At 35.5% G+C, this 13,214-nt stretch overlaps 1 protein-coding gene across 2 annotated transcripts in view; it reads left to right on the forward strand.

The window, feature by feature from the left end:
- Positions 1 to 1,915: 1,915 nt before the first annotated feature.
- LOC111054673 overlaps positions 1,916 to 13,214 on the forward strand; it is a 190,778-nt gene continuing 179,479 nt past the window's right edge. Inside the window, exon 1 of one of the 2 annotated variants that reach the window (XM_039420578.1) lies at positions 1,916 to 2,333. The gene's annotated coding sequence lies outside the window, so the exon portion shown is untranslated. The remainder of the gene's footprint in view (positions 2,334 to 13,214) is intronic. The other variant, XM_039420577.1, reaches the window with a different exon arrangement.

Below are 13,214 nucleotides of genomic sequence, written 5' to 3' on the forward strand. Positions count from 1 at the left end.
TGGATCAAGGAGTCCCTACCCTAGAAATAACTGAGACTAACACTTTCTTGATTTCTACTGTGAGGCAGATCAAAAATTCTCAGTTCAGAAAAAATAATTGTGAGATGTTTAAGATTAGTATACAAGTGATTAGTACAAGATTATTATTATTGTGATTAGTATAGGGCTTATGATGTAGATCAACGGAGTCTATAGTAACGGGGAAAAAATTGTGAAGATATGAAAAAGATCAACATCCGTATAATAAGATTAATATATGAATATAATCATATTATTTATAAGTATAATATGATGCATATCAACAGTATCCTCATTAACGAAAAACATTATTGCCAGAAGATGTTCAAGATATTATATGAGTAATCAACAATAGTATATTTTATGATTATTATCACTATAGTGATAAGTATACGATCCAGATCAACAAAATCCTTAGGGCCATTTGCACAGTGACAGTTTAAACGAAATATCATTTTAAACTGGATTAAATCCGTATCAAGTCACGTTTGTTATGATGTGTTACATTTTGAGTTTAAGTCACCAGCTGATTATATATATATATATATATATATATATATATATATATATATATATAGCGAGTTTTTGCAACTTCAGTTGTGTCGCTTCTCGCACCCCAATCGCCATCTTTCCTTATTTATCCAGTCTCCTTCAAAGAGACCTCTACTCTCCATTCGAATGTGGACATTGGATACCCACTTCTTTCGCGGTCTTCCACGCCTATTTCTGTTCGCTGGTACCCAATTCCATACTTGCAAAGGAAGTCTTCCTTCATTCATTCTGCGCAGGTGTCTATACCATTTCAATTGTTTCTCTCCAATGACATCCATTATCGTGTTTTTTGCGCTCATTCTCTCTCTTATTATATCATTCCTGGTTCGATCCAGCAACGTCAATCCTAAACTCCTCCTCCAGTACATCATTTCCGCTGAAAGAAGTTTTTGAGAAGTTAATTTGTCCACACACCACACTTCCGACCCATACGTCATGACTGGCTCAATCATTGCCTGGTATATATATTTTTTGTATTTTTGGTTATGTTTTTATTCCATAGGATTGGATGTAGTGCTCTTATCATATTTTTTCCCTTCCTTATCTTCCCCATGATATCTACTCTATCCCTTCCATCATCACTAATAACAACGCCGAGGTACTTGTACTCCTTAACATTTCTAATCAATCCATTTTCAGTTTCAATATCCTGTCCTGTGCCTCCGAACTGCATATATTGTGTCTTTTCTGTGTTAACCTCCAAGCCCCATTTTTTGTATTCTTCTATCAATTTTATTATCATATAGGTCATGTCCTGATGATCTTCTGCTAAAACTACCTGATCATCCGCGAAGAGGAATGTATGTACCTTGGAATCCTCCAGCTCAATTCCCATTGGGCTGCATTTTTTTGTCCATTTCTTTAGAGCAGTACACATATAAATTTTGAATAGGGTTGGAGAGAGGCAGGAACCCTGTTTGACCCCTTTGGTTTGAGAAAAGGCTTCAGAGCCTTTGATTGAATGATTAAATTCAGTAAGCTTTGGCTGTGCAAACGGCCCTTGGTCACTTGAAAATAATATTGTAAGAAGATGTCCAAAATTAGCATAGTATATGAGTGAGAGTTGATAAGTTGATAGGAGTTGAGAGTAGAAGAGTTAGAGCAAGAGAAACATAGAACGTGGGTGGCATAGTTTCGGAGGGGTGGTTTCGGAAGAGATACGAGGGTATTTCCTCCTCGTTCTTTCTGTAGTCAGAAAAAACGCACGACCGGCATTATTGTAGCTAGTGAGGTTAGGTGGACATTTTTCGACAGTCGTGCCGGTATGGTGCTACTGTTCTGGATTAGTGTCATGTAGAGTTGTAAAGGTTGACGTGATGGAAAAGCATGATTCAACCCGAAATTCAAAACATGACTCGTCCCGTGTCGTTCACTCAAGCCACCCTCTCACCTGACCCGTTGTGCGCATGCGCCGATTGTGTGTGTTGGTGTGGGTGTGTGTGGGGTGGACAGGCGCCCTGCAACCCTCCAACAGCCCTTCGGCGTCAGAAAAGTCCCCCGCCCTTAGTACCAGTGTAGCTTTTCCGACGGACACCTAACGCCGGCTGGCTTGGCCTATTTCCTTCCATAGCGGTGAGTGACTGAAATCTCTGAACGGACACATCGCTTGAAGTACTCTCGCCACGAGCCCGCAAATCAGACCATTGCAACTATGTAATCTCCCAGTCGAATCGGCCGTGCTGAATCATCGAAATCGTGGCTAAGATTCAGGTTATTTTGAGTGTTTTGAACTGATATCATACTGTGACAGTGATAAAGATTTGGTAAGTGGAGAAATTATTTATGTAAATTCACCCGATTAATCAATGTTTATAGTTTTAAATAATTCATATTGTTTTTATCAAGTTCTCTCACACATTCCAAACCTAGTAACCTATAAGGAAGACGTATGGATGAATGTTAAATAACTAATTGACTCTTATGAGATGGAATAAAAACATATAGTACTTTTCTTAAATCTATTTTTAATAATGGTGTCTATAAAAGGGTGATGGATGATTTTTATTCCATTTCAATAATATTGTAGTAGCTCTGTGAAGGAAAAGTTAAAATTAAATCATTTGTTATAGAAAAAATGTATAATTAAAAACTTTGGAATCTATCCAATATTATTATTGCACTTTCACAGCATTTCATCTTCTATTTTTGGTCATTGAAATCGATAGTATTTCTTAGAATAAGATATCTAAAACAACTGACCAACAGAACAAGTGAAATTCAAGTACTGTATCTTCTTAGTCCAGAACCGTCATTCAATTCCTCGTCACTGAATCCAGACTCCTTACACCATTCTGTACCACCTGTTATCAATATCAAGGAGGGATGGATTGACAACTTGGAAATTTTGGCTTTTTCTTGTACAGTACTGAGCAAGATGGTGTGGGCTTTAATTTCTTGTGCTTAATTCGGTTCAAGATTTGTATCCTTCTGCAATTGCGTTCGGACCAACATTGAGAAAAAATTGATCGATGAGAATTGCATTGAAAGTCGTTTTAGAGTTACTGAATATATAGAGATGATTTGCAAAGGGTAGAAGTACCGTATGATTCATTTCACTCTCTCAAAAACATATTCAAAAATCATTTTCTCAATCTACATTATGTAAATAATTCATCTATAATTTTGCTGTATTGTAAGCTATTGTATATAAGTGTAAAAGCCAGTATATATTGTAATCCATGAATAAAGCACTCAATCATTCAATCAATCGATCAATCAAAGGAAGTATTCAACCCATTAGAGCCTACTGACCCAAATAGGAACATAGATTTTTAGGGTGCCTAAGAGCCTGCTATGATCAAAATTGATTAAAAAGTGTTCTTTAAGGGTGAACCATTCTATATTGATAGGAAGTGAATGGTTTCAAAAGAGACAAAATTTTGGGTACGAAAGAGTTAATGTATCTAATACTATAATCATGACTATTCAACAACTTTATAAAAAGCTACTAAGAAATTATTAGGTATAACTTACGTGAAACTGTATATTTCAAAAAAGGATTTGAACTCACATTATCATCCATGGATGACGTCAATCAGTTCCAATAAAAAGAATAAAATTTCATTATTGTGATACAAGTAATTGTCGGACAGAGCTTACTTCATTGCTTAACTAAACTGATCGTTCCCAGTGATGGAATTGTTCTCTATAGATGCTCACCGAATGATAAAATTTCCTGTTGCTCTGCGGGGTCATGTTATGTGTATTTAACATGTGGCTCTCAATATTATACAAGATTTTCCCAATTAAAATGTGAAATCTCGTTCCAAAAATCTGATAGATGGCGTGTGTAACAAGAATGATTGACAACATTAACATTTTTTTTAAATATAAACATTGGAAGATCTAAAGTATGCAATAGTTTTATTTGATAATACCAATATATAATACAATACTTGAATGATTGGAGAATATATTATCATAAATAATAATTCACCTCTGGAAGATAAAATATCAGTTTTTGAAGTACAGTAAGCAGACCGCAAATAAAATTTTCAAATTCATAAAGTAATTGTAAATTCGAACGAAATTCTCAAATCAAACATTTCGATCATCTGAGCCATAATACTGGATGAGAGCATCAATCGTTAATTGAATTAGCTCTTGCTAACATATGCCAGAGACTTTTGACCGATTCATTTCCGCGAGAAATAGAGAAAAAGGTAAACTAGAAAAGCTAGAAAAGGAAGGCTAGATAATCAATTTTGGAAGATAGTTTTTTGGGAATTCAAATTTCGATTTAGTGAAACACTGGATGGAACTGGGTTTGGAACAGATTTCAATCAGAAAGTGGGTACTGTATTTTTCCGGTGAGCAGGTGGCAGGTTCAGCAGTTCATGATTCAGGAAGATTCACATACTAATAGTCTTGTTTGAATGGAAAACGTTGAAGTTATATATCATAAGGAATCTTTATAATTTGAAATGAATATCATCTCGTCACTACTAATTTTCAATAATAAATTAATAAGATGATTATTTTCATCTTCTCTTTGAGTTTCTGAAATGTTTGACATGTTAAAATCTGGAATTCTTGCAATCTGTAGCAGTGTACCTACAGCTTCAGATGAGATATCGGCCGATTCTTCACCGACTGTTCAAAATATTTTTGAATATTATTTGTTAGTTCCTCAATCAATTTGTGTAATGACATCTTATATTGAGACCTGGAAACCGTGCTACAAATCAAGCTTGTGATATTTCCTTGGAAAATTGTTGGGGGATCCAATGTATCTGAAACAAACCTATTGCAAAATCAATGATAACCGTTCAAAAAAGCGAAATAAAATAGAAAAATTGAGGTGATTCACTTGAGTTAGAGATAAAATCTTCAGTGGACTGTTTGTTGTGATCCAACAAATTTCTGTGATCGCATCACACTTCTTGAGAAGGATATCGTAAGATGAACAAGCTCGGTCCTCGGTCACGGATGGCGTGACTATTGATTGCATCTTCCTCTCCTTCTCTAATCCTCGCTATCTCATGTTGTGTGAAAGCGCTTAAGTTGTGTGACATACACAGCGTGGGGGAAGCGCAAAGGAGGGATGTGTTTTGCTTCTGGTGTGATAATCTTTTGAAGAGCACTCTGATATTTTCTCAGTTGCTACCACTTGAGAAGCTCGAAGCTCAGTTCGGAATACTTGTTTAAGATATGCTGGGTGAATATGAACGAAAATTGGTGTCAAGTAATTCTGGAGAAAATGAGCTTGGTTGCACCCCAAAACAAATAATGCTCAAAACAGTTGCTGTACTACTCAGTACAAATTCCCACTACGCTTATCACTGGAAATTTTTTCTCTTTACTTCGCAAAATATCTCTCTCTTTCCAGAAATGTAGGTTAATCCCTCCTTCTACTTCCGTTATCCTGTTCTCTGCACAATCTTATTCCAAACAAGCAGTTCTTTAGAACCTTTCTAAGCTAAGTTCTGCGATACTCCAAATAAAATTCAAGACCTTTCTATTGAATGCTTTGAAGTCCTCAACTACTCGTTCCAAATAATTGGCCAAGATTTTTTGGAAGAAATTGGAAATAATCTTGAAGAAAATTAGAATACCGAACTATTCGGTAAAAGAGATTGAGAAAATCCATGATAGAATCTACTTATTTGGTAGTAGACTGGAATGAGAGATGTATCACTGAATTATTAAGAGAAAAATTTACTTCACTGTCTATGGGATTAAAGTTGACAAAATATTACCAGCATCACAGCATGGCAATGATTGTGGACCATCAATAATTTTTTCCAGTGTAGTAATTCTGATGCACTTATATACGTAGCTAATAAGTAATATCATAATGAATGAAATAGAGTTTTTAAATCTATCGCTGCACTGGTCTGTGTGATTCACACTTGAATAAAAGCGAGTCATTTATTACATCCTTATGATTTGGTTATTCAGTTTCTCTCGTTGGGAGCTCCCACCATCATAATATACTTTATAAATCCACTCTCTATTAAACACTTTTCAACCTCCAACTTGTAGATCTCTTGCTGCATCTTCTGATACTAGGTATATTGTAAGTCTTCTAGGAATTGGGGTTTTCATCGTTATTTTCGGAAAAGTATCAGGAGTCTTGGTGATGGGGTGCATTTTTCCTGATCATCTCTAGCCATAATTGGCAGTTCATCAGCAAACAATAGAGAATATTTATGATTCACATTGATCCCTCATGATTTTTACATTCCTTTCTTGCAATCTGATCTTCTGCTCATAGGTTTACAACTCATTCGAAAAATAACAATAACCTCAACAAATTGTAATATAGATTTATAAATAAATACAATCCTCCATATCTCACTGCTGAAAATTCCCCACAACATATGATTGAACACAATAATCTTCGATTAAAGCCAGTTGTATGGAAGTCCACTTGAACATCGCAATACTCCTTTTTTCGGGAATAGAAAACCAGGGAAATATTGATAAGAGGATTTTTTTTTAATCATTCAACTATTTAATTCTCCATGCACTTGCATGATTCGTTCTTTATAACAGATGAAATATCCAACAGATTTCTCGATATGCAGTGAAATATCGAAGAAAAGCTTCCTCGGTAGTCAATTTTGAAATCACTTTTGAAATAATCGTTGAGTTTATTGTTTTTGCAAATGCAAGATTTAATCTTGTACGGGAAACTAAATCGAGTTCGAGCTGATCCTCTTGAAAATTCGATTCTGATTTCCTCTTCGTGATTTTCTCTCTGACTTTATTCAATACCATTTATTATTTCACAGATTACTATCGATCGATTTTTTGATTACATGCTCAAAAAAATATAATAACATATTATGTATGTTTAGTAATAGTGTTAAGAGAATTTGGCTGTTTGAATGCAGTTACCACTTGCATTTTTATTGTTAGATTTCCATCATCTGTTTATTACATTATCATTTGCCGAGGTAATTAGAAGAAATGAATATTGAAGGAGAACGATATTAATGTTCCTAATGCAATAGAGTGCTCCTTAGTAGTAATTAAAACAAAGTACAGAATCTATGACTATTCAGGATTCCATAATCTAGAATGGAAATACGCGTTCATAACTCACTGTGAGAGCTTTATACCGCACAGAGAATTATCAATTCTCGTGGATAATTATCTTGGAACTATCATTAGCTTGGATTTATTTTTTAATCACCAAGCATAAGCCATCATTATGAGATATTTGGCCCAACAATGTGATGTTATTTCAACTCTTTCACCAGCGTTTCGGTACAAATCTGGAGTGGATAAGAATAATGATCCATTAGAGCGGATGAATGGTAGAGGTTGCAGACAGATATAGTTCTTAGTAAATCTTGACTGGGAAATTTGGCATCGTAGGCCCGATTCTGGTTCCGCTTCACCGTGAATATTTCCAGGATTAACGATTCTCCAGACTCCATTCACATGAACTGCAACCCTCACATTCCTCCGATTGCGGAATCCATGCCATGGATGGTTCACATTATTATTGCCTATTGTTGCAATTCCAAGCGAATAAACGCGAGTGCTGACTGGCTCACCATGGTGCTTAGTGGCAATCCAGATTATCCATATATAATCCTAGTTCACAATTTCCTACAACTATATACTGTATAGCCTAGGGCTTGATATTGTGTATGCGGTACGGTATGATAGAATAAAGTCTATTTTTTATAGGAGTGAGAAAAAGCGAGATTGTAAGATGGTTCAGTGCTTCCATGAAAGTGTTAGGAAAAGGTCTCGACTACCTGGAGCTGCCTCTCAGGTAGTATAAGAACAGAGGATTCATTTTCCAGCATACATTCTCATCTGAAGTTATTTTAATAAGACGGTGATGTACACACAGGTGCAATACAGGCATATACAGGGCTGAGACATCTTGTTCCATGTAAAAAGATCAAGAGCGTCACAAATCAGAAATTTCATAACTAAATTTAATCTCATCTTAAGTTAAGTTGAAACAATTAATCAAACATGTGAGAGACATTATTTAGGTGTTTGAAATACGTAACGAAACGTTGTGTATTTGTGGAAATTTCAGTTAAAACAGATAAATGAAGTATTTTCCATCCTATTTATTGCGAACACACACAGCAAAAGACATAGAATATAGTCTATTTTTTATAGGAGTGAGAAAAAGCGAGATAGTAAGATGGTTCAGTATGAAGAATCCCTTGAAATTGCCAATTACACCTGCTAGAAGCTTGGTCGACAGTAAACCCTGCTAAGCTGAAAAAAAGATATAGTTTAAAACAATCGAGTTTACTGGAGGAACTACTGTATCGGTTGAATATTTAGACATGGGCCCAAACAGCGAACTCACTGTTATCTAGTACCATTTGAGTGGAATTTGGGCTGTGAACTGATGTCGAAAAGTTGAATTTCTCTCAAACGATTTCTGAAATACTGTACTTCAAAAGCAGCTCTGAGGAAAAACGATATTTCAGTTCGCTAGTGCATCAACACACACAATCAAAAAGTTGTTACAAGTTTTGTTTCCAGAACCTTGCGCGGACTAATCGCTTTTTAAATATCAAAAGAATGTTAGAGCTCGCCGAAATCGATAAAGGAAGTGTCGGGCAGTTATCCGTGGAGAAAGTTTTTTATTACCTCACTGACCTGCAAGAGTTTAAAGAATGTGAATCTTGTTGATTGCCTCAGGCTTTGATCAATGTAGTATTAAGAATGAATGAATGAATCCATTCATCACTCTCCTACTATTTCACACATAACTTGCTTCTCAAAACTCATGATTTGATAAATGTATGAATCCATTGAAAACTTTTCAGCATTACTCAAGAAACTCATAGCAGTTAAACTTTGATTCAAGAATTCTGGTGATTTCGATAAATGTGTATGTATAAATGTTTCAAATGAATCTATCAAACACTTTCCCCTTACTACTTCGGGCATAACTTCTCGAAAAACTCAAATATGCATAGATTGAAGTAGCCTACAACTTTGATCCTTGTGTATCTCGTGATTTATATTCGAAGAGAGATTCTTCTTTGAAGTTCCAATAATAACGGAAACGAGGTCCCTTTGGACTCTAGGATTGTGTCAACCCATCTCATGAAGAGAATCTGTGATATTTTTCGGCGTATCCTGCCACGTTCATAATGCTACAGTCATATAGATAAATCCGGATACATCCTGATTTATATACCGTTCATAATTCAATAATTCAATTCATTCTTTATTGTCGTGAGCATTTATTTATACAAACACATGGACAAGTTAATATGAGAGCAAATATCACAAAAAAATTACAATCATACAATAAACTAGCTATTAGACAGTTTAATTGACCGAGCGAAGTAAGGTCTAAGATTCAAGTCGACGGTTTGGCATTTCTCTTAATGTTTAAATGTTTATATGTTTTTATATGTTGCGTATTTACGGCGAAACGCGGTAATAGATTTTTATGAAATTTGACAGGTATGTTCCTTTTTTGATTGCGCGTCGACGTATATAAAAGGTTTTTGGAAATTTTGCATTTCAAGGATAATATAAAAGGAAAAAGGAGCCTCCTTCATACGCCAATATTAGAGTGAAAATCAGACTATAGAATATTATTCATCATAAATCAGCTGACAAGTGATTACACAGTTGTGTGGAGAAGCCAGCCTATTGCTGTATTTCCATAAGGTCTATAGTTTCAATCAGGTACTTGTGGATGAGAATATTGCGTGAGATCTACTTTTCACAGAACTACTAGTAATATAACAGTCATATAAATAAAGCCATAGGAGCTTGGAAACCACCTTCAATTACAAATTTAATGTATTTCACAATCATTGTTACGATTTGTGCTTGAGTCAATGGAATAAATTGAATGAAATGAAATAAAAATATTGAGTCAGAATGGTGACTCCGGCAACACAACGACATTTGAAAAATGAAGTTGGAAATATCTCGGAACAATTCCATAATTCAAACGCAAAGGCGAGTGTCCTATTTCATAGAGTGTACTACTCGTATGTCGTAGTAAATAATGAAAAAGAAGTCAGAATATTAGGTGTAGTTGGGAATGAACACAGAACAGGATAAAAGTGTTGCAGTGTACAACGCTGTCGGGTAAATAGGTTATTCAGCGTCATGCTGTATAATGTAGAGAGAACAAAGAGACGTATCTGCTTTTTGGAGGGTTGGCAAGAGAGGTTTTAAGTTTTTTAATGGCGGGACATGCATGTTGGTTGTGACTGGGAGATAATGGGAGCAGCATAGGTCGGAAGGGATAATGTCCAGTGACATGCATGCAGGGCTTTCCGCCAACGCAGGTAAGCTGCTCGTACTTGCAATGATCACGCATGCAAGGGGTAGCAATGCTAAGAGAGCACAGTGCATTGCTACTTCCCATGTCTCATATTAGAATTTGGCCTCAAGATACTAACGATGCTCCATTATGAAAGTACGGTGAAGGTGCTACTCCACATTTACTCACACTAATTTCTCTTCTCGAATCTGAAAAAGATATCATTGGAGTTTAATTAAGGTGCAGCTCCACGTTTACTCACACTATTGCAACTCTACTTCTAGAATCACTCTTGAAGGAACATTTGATTTGATTTGAATCTGTAGAATATATATAATATTGGAGTTCAATGAAGGTGTAGCTTCAAGTTTACTCACACTATTGCAACCTTACTCCTAGAATTTGTAAAAAAGATATTATTGGAGTTCAATGAATGTGCAACTCCACGTTAACTTTCACCACTGCTATCTTACTTCTGAACTATCTAAGAAACCTATTATAGGAGCTCAATGAAGACTAAATTTTTACTCACAATAATAACAATTGTACTTCTTGAATCAGTGTGAAAGCTACCTCTTGATCACTTATGTGTGATTTAATCTTTCGAGAATATGTCGAATTGTGGGATATTTTCATAGTATTTTAGGTGAAACTTCAGAAATCTCAAATAAAAAGACTAGGAAATTGTCTAAACGACAGATTTTATTGATAGTTAGAAAGACCGGCTTCGGTTATTACACCATTGTCAATTTCTGATAAACCTCCACAATATCTGAGTTTATCAGAGATTGGAAATCCGAAACCGGTCTTTCTAATTATCAATAAAATCTGTGGTTTTTGACAATTTCTTAGTCTTTCCATTCAATATGAATAATTACCACAATATCAACTTCTCAACTATACAAAAAATTCAGAAATCTTCTTTCCAGTACAACTACAGAACGAAGAAGGTTATGAAAGAAAGGAATATTCCAAGGCTAAGGTAGCTATAGTGAGATTAATTTTAAACTGTCCGAAGGAGTTGAATGGGAAATGTCTCCAATTCTTAATGAGGAATTTTCACTTTCTACAATGAATCTCACTAGGCAAAGCCGCTTTAGCCAGGGATACAAATTATTATGAAAGTGGGAACACATTAGGAGAAGTCTCTTCACTCGATCTCATCCAAGTTATTCTGAAAATGGACTGAAGCTATTGAAAGATAATTGACACTACTTGTACTTGTATCTGTTCTGTAGTATTCTCATAGAATTATTCCCGATACTATGACTCTACTCACACACAGCGTAGTGTTTGTTGTTCAAAAAGTTCAAGTGAATTGATGTATGGATTCCAATAATTTTTATGTCATTAGACTTGTTTCTAGACCAATTATTATTATTGTTCACTGATGGAAGATCTGTAGAAGAAGATTTATATTATTTTCATGCCTTGATAAGAGAACAAAGGTTATTCATTCATTCACATATCCAGGCAATAACACACACTGGTTGATAAAGGTGGAATAAGAGAGCTGGGTAAGGGAAAAAATTACGAGATCGATATAGATGATGTACAACAGATTAGTATAGATGAATGGAACGGAGCAATCGCCTGCACTCCCTTTGAATAGGATTAGGACTTTTCAAACCCACACTCCCCCAGCTAAACCTGCCTGACAAATTTGAACAGTTTTGATCGTAACGTAAACAAAAAAGCTGACTCAGTGCATTTGGAAACTCAATAAAATGCATGATTTTGGAATTTCTCAAACATATCTATCATCCGTAGATGAGCCTGTAAATGAAATTAGTAAGTTTCAAGCGTGATCGTTGTACAGTGAATAGATTTCCCCTAGTGATTGTGAGCGGAGACCTAGTATAGGAAAGCATAGTATGGAGAAAATCGTGCATTTCGCTTCGGTCAATTAACTCGGCTAGCACACTCACGTCACGTCGTGTCGCGTCTCAGCCTTATGCGATCAGCCTTATCTGTAGGTCTAAGCATGACCATCTATAATGTAAGTAACTATGGAAGACTCATAGTCTCACAGAACTCACAGAAGGAATGAAGGAACTTATATCTTGAATGAAACGTTGCCTTGAAAACATAAAATAGGAATCCCCTTGAAATCAAATCGGTAGAAGACCAACAAATTATTACTCGTTTCGGATTCGGAGTGAGAAAATAGTGAAAATAGGTAAAAAACATGTAAAGTATTTTAAAACGATCTTTCAAGTGAATGAGATAAAAGGATCGTTGTCTTTGAGAATAATTATAGTGATTGATAGTAAGAAGGAATTGATACTTGATGATAGATTCATCCTTGAAAAAGCAATCATTGTATCTGGATCTTGCATCATTATTGGGAAACATTTTATATGTTTTTTCCAACTTTCGAGCTGATATTCTAGAATGTTCATGACTATTCAAGAATTCAACATCCAAGGTCTGAGTGTTGAGTTTTTCTTACTGTGAGCATTGATAAATCCCGATACCACCATAAATAGTTCTCATCATTTCTTTTGAACTTGTAATTTATTGAATTATTTCAATAGTTATAGCAGTGTATAATAATGTTTTTGAAAAGTTCAAAGCCGAAAAAAGCTTTTCTGAGAAGAAAAGCTATTCCGTTTTGAACTCGGATGGCACAAAAGATTGGTATAGGGACAGAAAAATCTGAATATTTAAGTTGAGCAAAACTTCAATCGAGAGACGTATTGAGAAATCTCCATCAAAAGGAGATCTGACTGAGTTTTGGGGATGGATCCGAATTGAAAAGTTCTTTCTCGACCTTGGTTGGAGATGGCATAGGGGAAGCGACCTGAGCGAACCAAGACCCGGTCCAAGAAGTTAATCTCTCCGCCTTCACCGCAGCATAACCCTCCAACAGGCCTGAATAAATTTCAATGGTACACTCACAATCAATCGGCCACCCAGCTTC

Source organism: Nilaparvata lugens, chromosome 2, assembly GCF_014356525.2.
Source record: "Nilaparvata lugens isolate BPH chromosome 2, ASM1435652v1, whole genome shotgun sequence".
Taxonomy (NCBI): Eukaryota; Metazoa; Arthropoda; class Insecta; order Hemiptera; family Delphacidae; genus Nilaparvata; species Nilaparvata lugens.